Source organism: Gopherus evgoodei, unplaced genomic scaffold (assembly GCF_007399415.2).
Source record: "Gopherus evgoodei ecotype Sinaloan lineage unplaced genomic scaffold, rGopEvg1_v1.p scaffold_33_arrow_ctg1, whole genome shotgun sequence".
Classification (NCBI taxonomy): domain Eukaryota; kingdom Metazoa; phylum Chordata; order Testudines; family Testudinidae; genus Gopherus; species Gopherus evgoodei.
The window spans coordinates 6599995-6616871 of NW_022060005.1; the positions used below are offsets into that span (position 1 = coordinate 6599995).

Below are 16877 nucleotides of genomic sequence, written 5' to 3' on the forward strand. Positions count from 1 at the left end.
CTCAGTGGGAATACTTGCATGAGTTTAACTCTTGTCATGATGAAGGCATGGATGAGATCAGAATTTTGCCTACATTTTGGAAATTTTATTTAGTAAACATGGTTGTAGAAAAAATATTCCCAAAGGCAAAAAGACTGGTCCCATTTTGAATTCTCATGTAGATGGGTGGGAGGAGGGTAAGTGCTCTGAGGCATAAGAATTAGATCCTCAGCTAGTGTAAATCAGTGTAACATCATTGCTGTCAATGGGCTAGATCCTCAGCATATGCACATTAGCATAGCTTTATTGATTTCAATAGATCAATACCGAAGTTATTGTTTCCTGATAATGAGGCTCAGCTGCATATTTATATACATAATGGCAGCAGCTTTTCGTTTGAAGAATTCCAACAGATGGGAAGCTAGTACTAATTGTATAGTTAACATTCACATATTTGAGGTTCTTCAGATTCAGCTCCAGAGTCTGTTTGTTACCTCTAAAGGGGACTCATTCTGAGAGAGACCTTGGCCAGAACCAGACCGTCCTTGGTGGGGTTTTTGTACCTTGCTGAGCTGCATATTCTTCTATTTGTGGTGTTTCTAACTACCTACACCTCATCATTCTGGTGGGAAATTTGTTCATTATCCTCCTGATAAAACTCAACCCACCTCTTCACACCCCCATGTATTTCCTCCTTGTGAGCCTGTCCTTCTTCTAAATAGAACAAGGATAGGCAACCTATGGCATGTGTGCTAAAGGTGGCCCGCAAGCTGATTTTCAGTGGCACTCACACTGCCTGGGTCCTGGCCACCAGTCCAGGGGGCTCTGCATTTTAATTTAATTTAAATGAAGCTTCTTAAACATTTAAAAAACCTTCTTTATTTTGTATACAATAATAGTTTAGTTACATATTATAGACATAGAAAGAGACCTTCGAAAAACATTAAAATGTTTTACTGGCACGCGAAACCTGATATTAGAGTGAATAAATGAAGACTTGGCACAGCACTTCTGAAAGGTTCCCAACCCCTGAAATAGAATATCAGGCTTGGGAAGAATCTCAGGAGGTCATCTAGTCCAACCCTCTGCTCAAAGCAGGATGAGTCCCTAACTAAATCACCAAACGGCCCCTTCAAGGATTGAACTCAAAAACTCCAAGTTTAGTAAGCTGATGTAGAAACCACTGAGCTAGCCCTCAGATTCTGAATTGCTGCCTGATGGGGCATAAGAGAATTTCCATGGCAAGCTGCACAGCCCGGATGTATGTTTCACCATCCTGGCCTCACTTGAATGCTGCCTCCTAGCAGCCATGGCGTATGATCATTATGTGGCCATATGCCCCCCCTTGCACTACAGAGCCATCATGAGTGGTCAGGTGTGCAGGCAGCTAGCAGCCACCTCATGGGTCATCAGCATCTTGGTGGAAGTGGTTAAGAGCAGGAGGATCTTCAACCAGTCCTTCTGCAGCTCCAACCGCATCCACCATTTCTTCTGTGACAGTCCACCAACGGTGAAGATGGTGTGCACAGACATGTCCAAGATCAAGATTGTTTTCATGGCTTAATATTATCATTTCAGCTGCACTATTATGTATGCATTTTTGGCACTTGCAGGATGGTAATGGTGTTTCTAACTCTCCTGACTTTATTCAACCAGTAGGGAATTCCCTTTTGGCAGATCAGTCCTTTACAGGATACATGCAGCTGGACACCAGAGCAACAAATTGCTAATAACCTAGGGAACTATTTTTAACAATGCCCAAATGACTCAGAAGCCTAAGTCTCATTTTTTTAAAAGTGACTCAAGCACTTAGGAACCTTTGTGTGCTATTTTCAAAACCACCTAAACAAGTTAGGTGCCTAACACCCTTTGAAACCAATGCAACATAGGTGTCTAACATGCTTGGAAACTTCTGAAAATCCCACTGGGAAATATGTGCATCTTTAGGTGCCTGGAGATCTTTGGAAATCTGGCCCCAAGTCTTTATACCAGGATAGCTGAATACAGTATGGAAAGGGTACATTTATACCACTAAAACTGAGCCTACTAGAGGGTGATCCAGTTAAACTATAATTATTTTGATTAAAAATATATATATATATTCCTAACTGAAATACTTATACCAATGCAAAAACTGTGGGTCAACCAGGCTTTTTAAAATCAGGTTCCACACACCATGGCTGACAATGGCTGAATACCTAACATCTAAGAAACACAAAGTTATGACTGAGGAAAAGCCTAATTTTTTTTCCCATAGCAATTTGTGGATGTGAATTGTGGGAAGTTAATGCTGCTGACCAGAAGAAAATTGAAGCTTTTGAAATGCAGTGCTGGTGAAGACTCTTGCTTATCTCATGGATGGAAAAATATGGAAAAAAAGAAAAAGAAATAAAGACAAATGCCTATGTTAGAAATGTTATTGGAGAGAAGCAGACCCTGGTGTCGGAAATCACAACTGCAAACTTATGTACTTTGGTTACATTAGGTGTCGAGATGGAAATAACTTTGAGAAAGTTATTATGGAAGGAATGGTGGAAATAACTTTGAGAAAGATATTATGGAAGGAATGGTGTAGGGTCATTGTAATAAGGGACAACCAGTAGGGAGATGGCTGGATGGTATGCAGTAGAGCAGGTATGAGCTGCTGAGTGCATGATGTTTGTGATGGATCTTGAAGGCTGATGTCACTGATATTCAGACATGAAAAATGCACTTACTTAAACACATATCAGACAAAGACATGCAGCAGTGGCACACGGTGGTAAAAATATAGGCTGAAGGGAGTTAGGCACCCAACCACCTTAAAGTTTGATGGGATATAAGTGCCTAAATCCCTTAAACACCTTTGAAAGTGCCTAATTCTCTTAAACTCCTTTGAAAATCTACTATCATGATATCTCAATCTAGTTCATACTGGACAGAAGTGAAACTTAGACTGAGTCTCTCATTAGAAGTGCTGTAGCCAGGTTGGTCCCAGGATACTAGAGATATAAGGTGGGTGAGGTTTCTCTCACGTTAGAAGACATTTTCTCCACCGTAGTACTTTTATCTTTAAGTCCAAGTCTTTGATGAAAATGTTCTGGTTTTTCATATAAAAATTAAACTAATCCACTGTCACCTCCTTCCTCCAATTTGTTTTGTTTTATTTTTTGGGGAACCAAAATGGAAATGGCAAAAAAATGTGAAAATGGAAAAAAATGTGTTCTTGTTGAAATTTTGGGTGGGTAAAAGGAAGATCACCTGACTACCTCTACAAATGTTGTTCTCTATCATCAAAATGAGTTGCTTTTGCTAGAAGTCAGGACAGTTACAAATATGATATTTTTCTTCACTAAAATAGCCAGTTATGATTCTGTGGATTACAGGCAAGTCAATCTTATTTCAGTTCCAAGTATATTTATTCCAATAATATAAATACAATTATAAAATTGTATAATCCCACATCAGTTTAACCAGGTTCAGAAAAGAGGACAGTAGGACTGGGTGCTCAATTGAAAGACACAGCTTCAGAGAGAGGGGCAGCTCAGCTGAGCCCAGACTCCAGATGTTGGGACATCTGGGATAAAGTCAGGGCCGCCCAGAGGAGTGGGCAAGTGGGGCAATTTGCCCCAGACCCCAGGCCCCGCATGGGGCCCCCATGAGAGTTTTTCGGGGCCCCTGGAGCAGGGTCCTTCACTTGCTCCAGGGGTCCCGGAAAACTCTTGCGGATCCCGGGCCCCCGGAGCTTCTTCAGCTCCCGGTCTTCACCAGCTGGGGGTCCTTCCACTCTGGAGTGGAAGGACCTCCCACCTCTGAATTACCACCGAAGCAGGGGTCCCCCGCCACCGAAGACCCCAGGCCTTCGGAATCCTCTGGGTGGCCCTGGATAAGGTAGGTCTACCTTCGACTCCAGGTGAGATAGACATGTATGTAGACACTTTGTTGTTTTAAAAATTATTTTCTCTTATGTTATGCTTCATTCCCACAGTTAAGATTAAACAATATTTTGTCTTGAGAAATTTGTCTGATCACTGCATTCAATGCTGGCTGCAGCTCCTGAAGAGAAGACATGCAGGTGCTGAATTCGGTCAGATCTGCTGAGTAAACATGGTCAATACACAATGTGCTGCAGCCCAGTCTAAGAGGGGGAGAATCACAGAATTCTGCACCCGGGAGGTGGAGGCATGAAGCCTGAGACCTGAAGGGGTGCACTCTGTAGGAACATTTTTTCAACCATGCTTGGGGTAGGGGAGCAGAAAGCATCCTCAGCAGCTAGCCTAAGATCCTAGCAATTCTAATTCACTGAAAAATGCATTTTGGAGGGCAACAAAACTACTTCCTTTGGGTCAAATTTGGCAAATAGTTTTGGCCCAAAAAAGAAACTGAAAATTGTTTGGGGGGGTGACATTCCCCTCTGGTGCTATCTGGACCAGTGATCTACTAGGTCACTCCAATCCTCCACTCCGGGAGGCAGCCTTACCCTGCTCTGCTGTGAGAATCCCCACTCCTGGGCTGTTCACACACAGCCTCCAGCATGTAAGCTGCTCCCGGGTACGTGAGTGAGAACTTTTAGCCAGCTGCTGAGTGGATTCTGCAACAGAATGACACTAACCAATATCTCCGGTCCGAGACACAACTCTAGGAACCTTCATCTTGCAAAGTCCAGTTATGCCCACTGGACCCTGCAAGCTCATATGAGTTTGTCAATTTAACAAAGAAATTGATATGTGCCAGCTTTGTTATCCCAAGAGGAGTCACTGACATGCCTCAGACCAAATGCACTGCTTCACGAAGAATAAACAAACACATTTATTAACTGCAAAAGATAGATTTTAAGTGATTATAAATCAAAGCACAAGAAGTCAGATTTGGTCAAATTAAATAAAAGCGAAACACATTTTAAGCTGATTTTAACACTTTCAGTACCCTTACAAACTTAGATGCTTCTCACCACAGGCTGGCTGGTTGCCCTTCAGCCAGGCTCATCCCTTTGATTAGCACTTCAGTCACTTGGTGGTGGTATCTGTAAATGGAGGTGGAAGAGAGAGAGCATGGCCAATATCTCTCCCTTTTATAAGGTTCTTCCTTCCTTCTTGGCTTTGCCCCCCCCCATTCAGAGTCAGGTGAGCATTATCTTATCATAGTCCCAAACCGACCAAGGGAAGGTGGATGACTCACTTGAGAGTCCAACTGATTCTTTGTTGCTGCCTAGGCCAGTGTCCTCTGTTCCTGTGAAGTTGGGCCGGGTTTGTCCAATACATGCCCTGGTGAGGTTTGAACTGTCCCTCTGCTCCTGGAGAGTTTTGCCTGGTCTTGTTTTAACATTTTCAATCTCATAACTATATACAGGTAATTATAACCAGTACATTACTATAACAACAATGCTCAGTGCATCATGAGCCTTCCAAAGACATCGGACATGACAAACTTTGCATTGGAAGCCACACAATCATATCATAAGGATGAACATGGAGGTGTAGGGTGTTCCCCCGAGGTACAGAGTGTCATATGGGGGAAATGTCAAAACAAGTCATTGTGACATTTTGGAAACGAAACCTCATTTCTAATCAACATTATATTTATGAAACAATATTTAGAATTTCATGATGTGAACTTGAATCAACATGTAAAATGTTTCATTAGAGCCCAGTGATTTTGTTTTGTTTTCTTTTTTCATTTTGGTGAGACAACCAACCAACCAACCCCATAACATGCAGTTTGAAACTGAAACAAACAAATTTTGTATAAATTTTTTGCTTCAGCCACTGAATCAAAAAATCAATAACTCACCGAGCTCTAAGCAAAAGCCATGGGAACTGGCTGTTTCATGAGAAAGGAGAACTGTAAACTTCGGTTCTTGATTTTCAAAGGGGATACTTTCAAAGGCCTTTGAACTCCTCTAGTTTCCTTTGAAAATCCCATGCTGGAATACCTGGCCTCTACCACTCAAGTGAAAACAGGTCTCCTTTAGCTACTAGTAGCTCTCATGTTCTCTTCTGGGTCCAGCTTCTAGAGGGAGACATAACATAGATATAAACAGAGCCATTATATCACCCTGTAGGCCACTCCTCTAGACTTTGCACCTGAAACAAGCATATTGCCTCCTTGTGCACTAAAGGAAATGCAAAGTGAAGTGGGATTTGTAAGGGATAGCCAGTATGTATTTGTCAAGAACAAATCATGCCAAACCAATCAAATATCCTTCCTTGACAGGTTACTGGGATGGTGGATGAGGGGAAGCAGTAGATGAGATATATCTTTATTTTAGTAAGGCTTTTGACACAGTCCCACATGACGTTCTCCTAAATAGACTATGGAAATGCAGTCTAGACAAATTATTATAAGATGGGTGCACAAGTGATTGAAAGACCATACTCAAAGAGGAGGTATGAATGTTTCACTGTGAAACTAAGAGGACGTATCTAGTGGGGTCACACAGAGTCAGTGCTGGGTCCAATACTATTCAACATTTAATGAATTACTTGGATAATTTAGTAGAAAGTATGCTTATAGAAGTTGCAGATGACACCAAGCTTTGAGGGGAAACAAGCACTTTGGAGGACAGGATTAGAATTCAAAACAACATTGACAATTTGGAGAATTGGTCTAAATTAATCAGCATCAAATTCAACAAAGATAAGTGCACAGTACTTCACTTAAGAAGGAAAAATCAAATGCACAACTACAAAATGAGGAATGACTGACTAGGTGATAGTACTGTGGAAAAGATCTGGGGTTATGGTGGATCAAAAATTTAATATGTTTCAACAATGTGATGCAATTGTGAAAAAGGCTAATATCATTCTGGGATGTCTTAACAGAAGTCTGGTATGTAAGAGAGAGGAGGTAATTGTCCCACACAACTTGGCACTGGTGAGGCATCAGCTAGAGTACTGTGTCCAGTTCTGAGTGCCACACTTTAGGAAAGATGAGGACAAATTGGGAAGAGTCCAGAGGAGAGCAACAAAAATGATGAAAGATTTAGAAAACCTGACCTATGCAGAAAGGTGAAAAAACTGGGCATGTGTAGTGTTGAGAAAAGAAGACTGGGGGGACCTGATAAGGACTGTTATAAAGAGTATGGGGATCAATTGTTCTCCATTGCCACTGAAGGTAGAGCAAGAAGTAATGGGCCTAGATTTATGTTAAATTTTTGGAAAAACATTCTAACTCTAAAGACTTGGTCCTGCTTCATCACAGGGACTGGAACTGATGACTTCAGGAGGTCCCTTCCAACCCAACATTTCTATGATTCTGTGATTTTGTTACTGACATAAACAGACAGTTAAGGGTTAAGAAGCTCAGCTAGCCTAGCTGTTACCTGACCAGAGGAACCAATGGGGGGACAAGATGTTTCAAGAGGAAGGAGGGAAGTTCTTCCTTTGTTCTATTCATTAAGTTCTGTGCCAGAGTGAAAAGATCCAGGAATCAACTAGGTTAGTGAGTATTAGAGACGGAATGAATTAGTTTATGTTTATTTCCTTTTGTGACTTTGTCTTATTTGCATTAGAGGGATAATCAAATTGGGTTTTCTTTTGTGTAACTAAGGTTTTTGCCCAGGGGAACATCCTCTGTGTTTTAAATCTATTATCTGTGAGAGTAGCTTACATGCTAATCTCAGAGGTATTTCTTTCACCCCTTTTCCTTAATTAAAAGTCTTCTTTTTAAGAACCTGATTGATTTTTTTCCTTGTTTTAAGGTCCAAGGGGTTTGGATCAGTGTTCACCAGGAGATTGGTGGAGAATTCTCTCAAGTTTACCCAGGGAAGGGTTACAGTACTTGGGAAGGAGATATTTTGAGGAGGAAGACAAAGTTTCCCAACTGACTCATAAACAGCTGTTTTAAATGATTTAGGTGGTGGCAGCATACTGATCTAAGCTGGTAATTAAGCTTAGGGTTTCTCATGCAGGTCCTCACATCTGTACCCTAAAGTTCAGAGTGGGGGTGAAACCTATGACAGTTACCCTGTTCAACAGGGGACCACAAATGGTCATCTAGCCCCACTACTGCTGTGGGGAGAGGGACTCGTAGCTGTGGCCAATTACCCCCTGCCTCTGGTGGAGTTTTAGTGCTGCGATGAATGCTGGAGTCCACAGATGCTTGTGTGTTGACACAGGGAGGGCTAACGCTGTGCCATGCTTCTCCATGGGTGAACTGGAGTGAGGCAGGCTCCTGGACTGTCTGCCTGGCACCATCCAGAAAAACTAAGGGCTAGCTTCATAAACGAGGCATGGGGACACTGAGTGTCACCAGACCTAACTTTTAGGTACCTGGAAAACCACTGGAAGTCTGGGATTCCCAAAGGCTGAGTTCAGCTCTCAGGCTCCCTGTGCAATGAGTGGGAAGTGACAGGTGCCTCAGAATGAGATTTGCAAAAGCCAGAAGTCTGGTTGGGAAATCAGCTAAGGTAACCAATGGACACAACAAGGAGAGGAATGTGTGCTAAGCTCTGCCCCTCTCAGGCAGTTCAACACCTAAGCTTTTTTTTGCAAGTGAGGGAAAGAGGCGCTCCCCCATAACTTTACCCTAATGATTATGAGACACACCTGGGATATGAGAGACCCCAGGTTCACATCTCTCATGCTGAATGGCAGAAGGGATTTGAACAGCGCTTTGCCACCTCTCAAACCACTGCCCTGTGGGATATTCTGACTGAGGGCTCACTCAATCCCTCCTGCTGGAGTCATTCCAGGGTGGATAAATAATGAAAGTCATTGGAGCAAGGGAACTGGATTCTGGGTCTCCCAGCTGAGTGCTCTAACCACTAGGCTATAGAGTCATTCTTGTGCTTGGTTTCTCTCTGTCTAGCCTACCCAGAGCAGAGGGAGAATACTCCCTCTATATACATCTCTAGGGAAATAGCAGCTGCTCAGCTGTAGGCCCCTTTTTTCCCCAAGGTCTCTTCTCCTATAGCAGGGATAGGGTAGCCCCTCTTCGAACGAGTCTGAGGAGACCCTCCCCACTCCTGGAAATTCTGTGCTCAGATCAGGGCCCCAGAATGCCAGAAGCCTCCCAAATAAAAATAGACCCATGTGCAATGGACAAACCTCACTGCCTTCTCTGAGCTATTAGTGAGATGCTCAGATACTGTGGTGATGGGAGTCTTATAAGTAGCTATAGATTCATAGGCCAGAAGGGACCATTGTGATCAGCTAATCTGACCTCCCGTATAACACAGGCCAGAGAATTGCCCAAAATAATTTCTAGAGATCTTTTTGGGGAAAAAAAAATCCCATCTTGATTTAAAAATTGTCAGTGATGAAGAATGTACCGCAACCCTTGGTAAGTTGTTCCAATGGTTAATTACTCTCAGTGTTAAAAGTGCACACCTTATTTCTTGATGGCATAGATAGGATAGATTAGATAGATACTAAAGAATAATATGAAATCAATTTTATTTTATGTAACACCCTTTTAGACAAAATATACCCCACACATTTTGCAGAGAAAAAAATACATATAACAGGGTTAAATAGTACACAAAAGCAGAGAGAAATGAACATAATTAGTGTAAGTTAATGAGAAATAAACACAGGGAAATGAGAAATACTATAAGTAAACTTTTTGGTCACTTTGGGCTTGTTTATTACAGACTCCTGGCTGGGATTGGTGTGTCAGCAGAGCCCCATAGTGGCATAGCTACACCACCTGCCTGAATGACATAAGCTATACCATCAGACACGCATAGTTCCTCTACATGATGGATTTTGGTGGCATAGCATGTCAGTGAGGGACAGTGACTTTTTTCACACTCCTAGCCCACATAGCTATTTGGCAAACTTTGCAGTGTAGACCAGACCTTCCACAGTATTTCTCATCTAAAGATATGAAATGACTTTACAGACAAAAAAAGTTGAGAAGTTTTGTTTTGTTTTTTGAAGGAGGCTAACTCCCAATGGGAGATGGACACTTACATCTCTTTGGCTCCCATGAAAATCCAAGCCTCAGCCTTTGAGGGAGTTAGGCAATAGGGAATGTTCAATTCACCCACTACTAATATGCACCCATATCAGGGATGGAGCATCAAATGAAACATGGCAGAGGCGTTTACAGGCCTATGGGCTCTTACTCCCATGAGTGAAGGGATTCGCGTGCATTGGCAGGAGGGGAGAGGATGTAAGTCAATCCAACAATTACTTATGGCCATGATTTTCAAAGAGGCATAAAGGAGTTCATTGAAAAATCAATGGGAGTTGGGTGCCTAACTCCCTTAGGCTCCCTCAGAAATCTGAGCCCACATGCTTAAGTAGTTGAAAGACTGGCCCAAAATTTCACTTTTTTAGTCAAATGTATGTCATAGAATAATTGAAATGTCAGGCTTTAAGGGACCTTGAGAGGTCATCAAGTCCAGCCCCCTGTGCTGAGGCAAGACCAAGTGAACCTAGACCAGACCTGACAAGTGTCTGTCCAACCTGTTCCTAAAAACCTCCAGTGATGGGGATTCCACAACTTCCCTTAGAAGCTTGTTCCAGAGCCAGGGGTGGTTCCAGGCACCAGCACGCCAAGCGTGTGCTTGGGGCGGCAAGCCATGATGGGTGCTCTGCCGGTCGCCGTGAGGGCGGCCGGCAGGGTGCCTTCGGTGGCATGCCTGCGGAGGGTCTGTTGGACCCACGGCTTCGGCAGACCTCCCGCAGGCTGCCGCTGAATCTGTGGGACTGGGAACCTCCTGCAGGCAAGCCGCCAAAGGCAGCCTGCCTGCCATGCTTGGGGCTGCAAAATACCTAGAGCCGTCCCTGTCCAATGCTCAAACCCCCTGAGAGTTAGAAAGCTTCTCCTAATAGCTAACCTAAATCTCCCTTGCTGCAGATTAAGCCCATTGCTGCTTCTCCTACCTTCAGTGGGCATGAAGAACAATTGATCCCTCTCATCTTTATATGAGCCATTAACATATTTGAAGCCTGTTATCAGGTCCTCAGTCAGTCTTCTTTTCTCAAGACTAAACATGCCCACCTTTTTTCACCTTTCTACATAGGTCAGGTTTGCTAAACCTTTTGTCATTTGTGTTACTCTCAGCTGCACTCTCTCCGATTTGTTCACATCTTTCATAAATATGTGAAACACGTTCAAGGCCACACAGTAACAAACATTATGTTTATAAATTAAGGTTAATTGTAACGTTCTATTGTTGGATCCTTTCTCTAACCTCCCTAGTGATTAACCTCCACATTTAATAACATTTAGCACCCTATAAAATATTTCACCCATAGATATGAAAGCTATTTGCAACAGTCCTGAGGCTTCAGCTCTGCTGCTCCAACCCCTAGACCCATTCCCCTGCAAGAGTCATCAAATGTAACCTAGGATCCTGACTCCCAGTGTCCCCCTTCTCTAACCACTAAAACCCACTCCCTTCCCAGAAAGCAGAATAGAACCCAGGAGTCCTGACTCCCAGAACCCACATGTTCTAACTTACTACATCCCATTCATGGAAGTAGATATCGATGCCAGCATTCTTGATTCTCTTAGAAGAACATTTTCCTCACAAGGACCTTTTTCATGGCTCTCTTCACATCCTTGTTCCTCAGAGTATAGATCAATGGGTTTAACATGGGGGTGACAATGTTGTACAGCAGAGAGATTAACTTGTCATTATCCAGTGAGTAGCTAGTGAGGGGTCTGACATAGGTGAAGATATTACTTCCATAGTAGAGCAGGACTGCAGTGAGATGTAACACACAGGTGGAGAAGGCCTTGCTCCTCCCCTCAGGGGAATGTATCTTCAGTATCCTTGAAACAATGTACCCATATGAAAGTCCAATGCACAGGGTGGGGCTCCACCCCAAGAAGATGCTGGAGACCAGTATCATGGTGACATTGACTGAGATGTCTCCACAGGAAAGAGCCAGCAGTGGTGGGATATCACAGTAGAAGTAATTGATCCTGTTGGCCTCACAGAAGGGAAAGTGGATAGTGAGGAATGTGTGCAAGGCTGCATTGAGTGCACCACTAAGCCAGGAGACTGACACCAGCAGAACACAAAACTTCCTGTTCATGAACAGCGTGTAGCGCAGGGGTTTGCATATGGCCATGTAGCGGTCGTATGCCATGGTGGCCAGCAACATGCACTCAACACCCACAAAAAAGAGAAGTAGAGTTGTGTTGCACACCTTGCATAGGAGATACTGCTCCTGCCTGAGACGAGGTGCACCAGCATCTGGGGGACAGTGGTGGTGGTCAGGCAGACGTTTAGGAGGGAGAGGTTTCCCAGGAAGAAGTACATTGGGGTTTGAAGACATGGTTCCACCAAGGAGAGGAAGATGATGAGCATGTTCCCCAAGATGGTGAAGACGTAGATGATGGAGATAACCCAAGACAGTAGGAAATGTAACCTCTGAATATTATGAAATCCAAGAAGGATGAATTCAGTTGGTGTGGTTTGATTCTCCATGACCACATCTTCACCTGGCTGCAGCAGAGAGGAGAATGGTCTATAAAGAAGGGAAAAGGAGTTATCATACAAGAATTTGCATATTTCAGTTTGGTCACTGGCAGAACCAGGAATCTAGAATTTCTTCCTACTAATCCTCTCTAACCATTAGATCCCATTTCCCTCTCAGATCCAGGAATGGAGGCTAGACATCCTGATTCCTTGACCCTGATCTGAACCCTAGAACCTGCTTGTCTTCTGGAGCTTGTATTAGACCCCAGGAATGTCAGTGCTAGAGCATGCCCCATTCCCAGGGCTGAAGAACGCTCGTGGCTCCTAGACCTCACTGCTTTAACCACTACAATACACTCCCTCCCAGAGCCTGCAATACAATCCATGAGACCTGTCTACAAGCCCCCTGTGCTAATCCACTAGACCCCACTCACCTGCCAAAACTTGGAAGAGAAACCAGGAGTGCTGGCTCCCAACCTCTGCTTCTCTAACCAATAGACCCTACTCACCTCTCATAGTTGAGAATAGAACCCAGGAGTTCTGATTCTGACTCTCCCAGATCACTAAACAGCAGAGCTCACTCCCTTTCTGAGCTTGGGAGAGAACTCAAGAATCCTTCCCTCACTGGTAGGTCACACGCCTTTACGAGTACCTGAAGGGGACATAGGAAAGCTCCTGATTCACCATCTTTGCTTTAACTCTTAGATACCAGTCTTTCCCTTAGCCAGGACTAGTGCTTGTGTGTTGGAGAAAGTTTTTCCTTCCATGGACCATATCACACATATTCAAGTGATAAATAAAGGATTTTAATCTTCATGGACTGTAACTCTAGTACTACAGTCAGAGGCATGGTACTGTGAAAACAGTGACAGTGGAGAGAAAGATTATTACCACTAGCTAGTAAAATATAAAAACAATCTAATCTTCATTTCTGTAGCTGCTATACATTTCCAGATTTCATTCAAAATAAACATTTTAAAAAAGGATAAAAGGATAAGTATGAAATGTATCTACCTCTCAAAGACCTAGTAGGTTACAATATCTTTCTACTAAAAAGCCAGATTCTACTCTCCACAACAACTGTAAATTTCAATTAACTCAGAATAAGAGAGAGAGAGATGCATGTAGATGAAGAGTGAATAATTTGGTGAGATAGAATGATGAGGAGTATAACGTATTTTTAATTAAGAAACTATACAAAATATGCAATCATTTTATTCTTTCTTTAACTGCTTGATATTTCCACCATTCAAAATATGGCAGTCCTCTTGGTATTGGGATCCATTTGTTTTCAGTTTAGCTAAATGACATAAATTGCAGTTTCTCATGATTGCATATATGAAATCTATATGCCCCTCAATGGTGTGGAGATTAATACAAGGCTTTACAGAAAAGCCATATTCTGCCTCCACAACACTGGAAAGTTTTGAACATTCCAACAGAGAGACAAATGGTCGGACAGATAGATACAGAAAGAAACAAACACAAAAAAAGAAAAGAGAAAATAATATTATGACAAGCGCTAGCTACCCACCTGATTCTGATAGATTCGATATTGACTGTGAAACAGAGATGATGGTGATGGTGAAGACGATGATTATGAATGCTTTATTAAAAGCATTAGTAAAAGATAGTGGTAATATATAGAGTCACCCTACGTTTTATTTTGATCTATTTTATGTTTCCAAATTTTCAGCATACAAAGTGCCAAAGTCCAGATGATATCAGGATACATTAGTTTTCTCCTTACCTAAATCAGAGAGATTATACTCTCTCATGTTTGCAAATTAGCTGTACACTCAGATAGACAAAAGCACAACATAAATAAAGTGTTTATATTGAAAATGTCTGTGTCCTTCAGACACTACAGAAGAGTGAAATTGTGTACCCCATAGCACCAGAAAGTTTCATATAACTCACTAAACTGAGAAATGGTGAAATAGACTAGATAGATGGAGATTCAAAACATCCATGAAAGAATAAACATTCACAATCATTATAATAGCTATAGTAATATGTGAAATGCCTCTCACCTATCAATTCAAATAAACAAATGATGCTGGCTCTGCATTACTAACAATGGAGACCTTGAAGGAGAACTTAAATATATATTCTTTAAAAGGACTCTTTAGAACACATCCCTAGAGCATTTGTGTTCAAAGATGAAGCTGCTTTGGGTGGAATTCCAGTGGGGAAGAGGGGGAATGGGCGGGAGATATTGTCAGTTTGTTCTCTGGTGAAATACCTGTAACTGTACTGTGTAGTGGTGATGTAAAGTTCATATTGATGTACGTCTATACCCACTAATATACAAAGCCAGATTGTGGCTCTTTGGAGTGCAGCATAGATCACAGCCACTTTTCTGGTGTCTTTTGACAATTTCTGCAGAAAGAAGCATCTAAGCCCTATGGATGGAAAATAAACTCTCCATATATGACCCTGATAAAGGACCCTAAAGGGCTGTGAATGGAAAGAGGTCTTGAGCATCTACAATTTTTAGGGGTCACTTGGAATACCCAGATTAAAATATCTGTTCTAACATCATTTAAATCAATGGATTTATTCCAGGGATGAATTTTGATTCCATTACTTCTCAGATAGGGTGGTAACTCTGAAACCTACTGATGACATATTGGACCAGATTTTCAAACTTGGTTTACCTAATGGTAAGGACTGAGACTGGGATTTTCAAAGAGGCCCAAAGGAGTTAGGAACCCAGCTAGCTTTGTATTATGTCCAATGGAAGCTGGATGCCTAACTCCCTGAGGTCCTTTTAAAATCCCAGCTACAAATCTTTATTTGTGCAAAAAAATCTATTTTGACCATTTGACAGCAGAAACTTAAAGCGCTTACTGAATTTGGGGTAGAGTATGGTATTTTAGTTGGAGACTGGGATATGGGTGTTGTGTGGGCAGAGACACCAGACTCCATTTGCCTTAGCAGAGAACTAGAGAATGCCCTATTCCCAAAAGATCCACACATTATTAACTTTGTCCTCCAGTCTATCCTAGGCTGCTCTGGAAATCGAAGGACCAAGAAGTCCATGAATTCAAGTCACCTCCACAGCTGATCAAGCTTCAGTAGCATACCACCACCTTTCCCCATTCCAAATTGACTCCCGTCTTTCTTTCAGGAAGAACCACTTATGCTTTAGGGAGTCAATAAGACTTATTTGTACCATGTGATGTGTGACTAAATTATGACATGTAGATATAATAGTGTGAGGCGCTTTACAAAATTTTTAATTGGGGTGAATTGGAGCCTAGAGAATTTAGTTTTGCCGTGAACCTGCAGGAAGGGAGTAACATCCCCAAATGGAATTTAGCCATGATAGCAGAAAGAATTTGGCAAAGTTATAAGCAACTGAAAACAGGGATGTAATGGGGTTGGGGTTCTCACCCTAGTGAGGGTCCTTGGTCAAGTGTGTGCAGGCTTGCACTTTCTCTCCCTGTAGCCCTCCTTGGGCTCAGGTCCTTAATTAGTCCTGTAATCTATCAATGGTCTTGGCCTTGGTGTTGAGGCATACTCCCAGGGGTTTTCCACAGGAGGCAATGTTCTCACCCTCTCTGGGCACTTCAGGTCCAGCTCTCTTGCTGGGCCACTAAGGAGTTCCATTCCCCTTCTGGGGTGCCTCAAAATCCAGGCTACTACTCCCCCAGTGGCTAATGGAGGTGGGGGGACCCAGGCCCACCCACTACTCTGGGTCCCAGCCCAGGGACCCTGTTGAGAGCAGCTGTTCACTGTGTCCCTTTATCTAAGTCATACCACTGCTTTAATTCCTTGGGCCACTTCCCTACAGCCCTGCAGCTTCTTCACCCTTAGCTCAGGACCTTGTCTGAATAAGGTCCCAGCTACCAGCCTAGAGCTCCTTCTCACTCCCTCGGCCAGCCACACACCATCCACACTCCACCAGGTCCAGCAAGGAACGGACACATTCTGGCCCTGAAGCTCTTCTTTCACAAGCCTGCTGGGCCCTGATTGGCTGTGGCCCACATAGCCCTTCTAGACAGCTTGGAGGATCCTCCCCACTGCCTTTTTCAGGGGCAGGGTGTGGCAGGGCCATGAGGTCTTGAGCAGGGGGGCAGTTTGTAAAAGGACAATTTCTTCTGTTGGCCTAGCTACTATTTCTCAGAGAGGCGGATTCACTACATCAATGGATAAACTCATTCCACCGACAAAGTAAGGGTCTATGCAATAGCAACACTGCTGTGTGGCTGTAGTATTGACATGTGCAAATCTTCATTGGAGCAGGGAGTGAAACCTGAGTCTCCGGAGAATGCATTAGCCACTAGGCTATAGAGTTATTCCCACTCTCTCTATACCTTCTCGGACTCTACATAGCTAATTTCTAGGACATTCTCGTGGGATACCCGCATTGCACTTCCTGCTCCAATGAACATTTCAGTACAGCTTCAACAAAGGAGCTTGAGAGATACATCTGAGCACACCTACCAGATTAGACCCTCACAAGTGAGATAGTTGAGGGTGCACCAACTTTGTAAATGCCACTGGGGAGTTGGCATGAGTCAGGGCTGAGCTG

At 43.0% G+C, this 16877-nt stretch overlaps 1 pseudogene; it reads right to left on the minus strand.

The window, feature by feature from the left end:
* Positions 1-11420: 11420 nt before the first annotated feature.
* Positions 11421-12962, minus strand: LOC115641232 (annotated as a pseudogene).
* Between the last annotated feature and the right edge of the window lie 3915 nt (positions 12963-16877).